The sequence below is a fragment of the Capricornis sumatraensis genome, chromosome 13 (genome assembly GCF_032405125.1).
Source record: "Capricornis sumatraensis isolate serow.1 chromosome 13, serow.2, whole genome shotgun sequence".
Classification (NCBI taxonomy): Eukaryota; Metazoa; Chordata; class Mammalia; order Artiodactyla; family Bovidae; genus Capricornis; species Capricornis sumatraensis.
The window spans coordinates 54408160-54412569 of NC_091081.1; the positions used below are offsets into that span (position 1 = coordinate 54408160).

At 39.7% G+C, this 4410-nt stretch overlaps 1 pseudogene; it reads right to left on the reverse strand.

The window, feature by feature from the left end:
* Positions 1-1167: 1167 nt before the first annotated feature.
* Positions 1168-1261, reverse strand: LOC138090001 (small nucleolar RNA U3; annotated as a pseudogene).
* Between the last annotated feature and the right edge of the window lie 3149 nt (positions 1262-4410).

The following is a 4410-nucleotide window of genomic DNA, read 5'->3' on the forward strand; positions in this document are numbered from 1 at the left end:
AAGCTAAAAAGAGAGGCCTTAGGAGAACATTGCTGGCACCTTGATTTTGGACTTCTGGCCTCCAAAACTGAAAAAAAAAAATAGATTCAGTTGTTGAAGCCACCCAGTCTGTGGTATTCTGAGGTGTCAGTCCTAATAGACTAACATATATGGAGAACTGCCTAAATCTTAATAGATTTGATAGCTTGATAGATGTTCTCATTTTTAAATATTTATAAAATCAGTACAGATCAAGAAATAGAACATTTCAAGTACTCAAGGAGGCTCTCTCCTGCTCCTTCTACTCATTTTAGCCACTTGTTCCTATATTTTCACATCTTCCTACCTGCGGAGAAGATACACTTCAGCCCAGTGCTGTCACGAGGGAGGGCTCTGCTTCTGTAGGTGTCCACCATGCCAGGGCTTGGGTGAGTGCCTCAGTCTGGAGGTCAGGGTCAGCAAGGCACTTGACTTGAGACCTAAAGCAACATTCCCCAAGCTGCTTCACAAACGATAAAGATGATGTTATAATTATTGTCTGATTTCTGTATCTATTTCTTAGTTTCCAAATTAGGGAGGGAAAGGGGAACCAGAGCTTTTCAAAATGAAACACCTTGGTACTTGGCTGGGTCCAAGGTTGGCATGTTTAAAAATGCTTTACTATAGTTCATCATGAAGTATTGCAGACATTCAAAAAACATAGATACTAATATAACCCACCTACCACCTGATTGCAATCAGTCAGGAAGTTTACTCAACTGTTTGGCTTCCTAGGCGGTGCTAGTGGTAAAGAACTCCCCACCAATACAGGAGATATAAGTGATGTGGGTTCCAACCCTGGGTCAGGAAGATCCCCTGGAGGAGGGCATGGCAACCCGCTTCAGTTTTCTTGTCTGGAGAATCCCATGGACAGAGAAGCCTGGTGGGCCACAGTCCATGGGGTCACAAAGAGTCCATAGGGTCATAAAAGGCAGCAACATACCTACCACCTGATTTCAATCAATCAGCAAGCTTACTACACTGTTTACATTTGAAAAAAATTTTAAACTATTCTAGTAAATTCTGGAATTTTTTCTATTATTTTAAAGTCTAAAGGTTCTGGCTCTTGTAGACAAAAAGTTCCTCTAAAACAAAACACAAAACTTGAAAAATAGCCAATCTCCTTCACCGTTTTTTCTAACTTACTAGATCACTGGTTTAGCAGTGATTATCACTGCTCTACATGTGCAAGAAAAGTTCTTTAGTAACAAACTGTAGAAATGATCCCTGTGAGCGTAGTCTTGCCAATCCCATTTTTAGCTCCTGTATTGCCCAATATGTAGCATACCATCTGTTAATCTAATGAAATGCCTCAAGGCTCAAATTGTAAATTTTGAAACTTTTAACTTCTTTTGATATGTGTTTGAAGATCCCATTATAATTTGGATTAGATGCTGGATGAAGTTTAAGCAGATTTGGGACTAGGCTGCATGACTAACATCATTCATCTCAATTCCCAGCTTCTAGGCAAGAACGGTTTTGGAATCCATTTACTTACCTTTCTTTCACTTCAATCATAACTATGGGAGGGACATCAAACAGTTACAGAAAATTTGAGCAGATATGATAAAGGAGGAGCAGTGTCAACTCTTCAAAGAATTGCTAGATGGGTTTAGAGATGCCAAAGCTATTCCTGGTGGATAGTCAGTATGAAGAGTCCTATGTCCTTAGAGAAGATGTTTAAAAAACGAGTAGATGGAGACTTGAAGGAGAGATAGACAAATTGAACCATGTTAAATATAAGCCAGGCAGAAGACAAAATTCAGGCCAGGGTTTGTTATTGTTTTGTGATATTATCCACTCTAGGGTGATGAAGGTACCTTTGGAACATAAAGAACTCAATGACTCCATGTAGTTACCCCAGAGATATAAAGAGTATAGTTTGAAAAACAAATGAAACAGATGGCTGGACTTGAGTAGGGAAGCACAGGCAAGAAGCTGAGAGGTCAAGAATATGAAAAGGAAATCAGTCACCGAAAGCCTACACATGGTGAGAGACCTACATAAAATAAAGAGACTAATTTATGAAACAAATTAAATGGTTAAAAGGTGCATGTTTTGATTATCTTGTGTGGTCGTCTAACTTTTTGAACTGATCAACATGAATGTGAGACCACAAGCATTTCAGTAATAAAAAAAAATCCCAGGCCACAACTGCTGAACAAACTTGAAACCCATCCAGGTATCTGAGTGAGATGCTTCTGCCAGGACCTAGGAGTAATTGCGGAGGAGCACTAACTGTTAGGGCTTCCCAGGCGTCGCTAGTGGTAAAGATCCCACCTGCCAGCTCTAGGAGACACAAGAGATGGGGTTTGCTTCCTGGGTCAGGAAGATTATTGCCTGGAGAATCCCACGGACAGAGGAGCCTGGAGGGCTACAGACCACAGGGTTGCAAAGAGTTGGAAACAACTCAGGCGACTTAGCATGCACGTACACACAGTGACTGTTAACAATGTTTGGTAATCTATGATGGATTCATATTTACAGCAGTATAGAGTCGGACACGACTGAGTGACTGAACTGAACTGAAACCATCAGTATACCTAACTTACATTACCAAACGTATCTATTTCTCCATGGTTAGTTAGGCTTTTTCAATTGAAAATGAAGTGAAAATGACACTTCAATTGAAAGTGTCTAATCCAAGCTAAGTCGTAAAAGAAAAACATATGGCCTTATAAATATTACAGAAGCTCCCTAGTTTAGACATGCTGGATATATGTGCATATATAATATCAGAAAGGGATAGTTCTCTTTCTCCCCATCTCTCTCTCATGTCTGTTTTCCTCATGTTGATGCTTAACAGGTTTCTCTACTTAGTAAAAAAAAAAAAAAAAAAAGAATCTTTGTAACCTTAAAGGTAAACTCCAATCTGTATCATTCTTGGAACTCTGGATCTGAGAAAGTAGAATATGATCTTTTTTCCACATTCTTACCAATCTTCAAAAAGACACTGCTTAATCTTGCTTGAAAAGATCTTCAAATGGGGCCAACCTCTCTATTTAGGCATATGGGATATACTGATTGGCCAACTTTGGTTCATCCAGTTCTGGGCCAAGTTGTGTTTTCCTCAGATTCATATACTGAAGTGCTAGCCTCCAGTAACTCAGAATGTGACTGTATTCTTGGAATTGTTCTTCAAGGATGTATTTAAATCTTTGCAAATCGTGACTGCAGTCATGAAATTAAAAGACACTTGATCCTTGGAAAGAAATCTATGACAAACCTAGACAGCATATTAAAAAACAGAGACATCACTTTGCCAAGAAAGGTGCATATATTTAAAGCTGTGGTTTTTCCAGTAGTCATGTATGGATGTGAGAGTTGGACCATAAAAGAGGCTAAGCACTGAAGGATTGATGCTTTTGAATTGCAGTGCTGGAGAAGACTCTGGAGAATTCCTTGGACTGCAAGGAGATCAAACCATCAACCGTAAAGAAAATCAACCCTGAATGTTCACTGGAAGGACTGATACTGAAATTGAAGCTCCAGTTCTTTTGCCATCTGATGCAAAGAGCTAATTCATTGGAAAAGACCCTGATGCTGGAAAACACTGAAGGCAAAAGGAGAAGGATCCGATGGTTAGATAGCATCACTGACTCAATGGATATGAATCTGAACAAACTCCAGGATAGTGAAGGACAGAGGAGACTGGCATGCTGCAGTCCATGGGGTCACAAAGATTCAGACATGACTTAGTTACTGAACAACAACAAAATTAAAATGAGGTCATTAGGGTGGGCCTTAATCCAAAATGACCATGTTTCTTTCTAAGAGGAAATTTAGATGCAGATGTGTACAGGGAGGAAGACCATTTAAAGGTACAGGGAGAAGATGGCCACCTACAAGCCAGAGAATAAGACCTCAGAAGAAATCAACCTTACTGACACTTTGATCCTGGTCTTCTAGCCTTTGAAACTGTGATAAAATAAATTTCTACTGTTCAAGCCATCTAGTCTTTGATACTTTGTCTTGGCTGCCATAGCAAACTAAAATACATTTCTAGTCCTATAGTGTTATGGGGTAAGTGTGGCCCTTTGATAGCCCACCCAACCACTAACTCTAGAATGGGAGACAGGCAAGGCACAGGAGGAAAGGAGAGACTTTTCATGACTTGAAGGAGAGAGTGGTGCTGCACATATCATAATTGTTAAAGTTTCCGCAGACAGAGAGTAAACAACCTGCCTTGGTCAAAGGGTCATGATTTCATAGAACCATTGTGAAAGGAGAGTTTATTATAACTGATTTTTTAATCTAAACTTTTCAAACCATTCTGAACCTCAGCTTCAATCATCACAATTTTGCATATGTTGGAATGGCAGCAGAGGTGAGTATTTTCAAGGCAAGAGAGTGCCACACAAAGTGGCAAACAGTGTTAATTGGAGGGGTGTA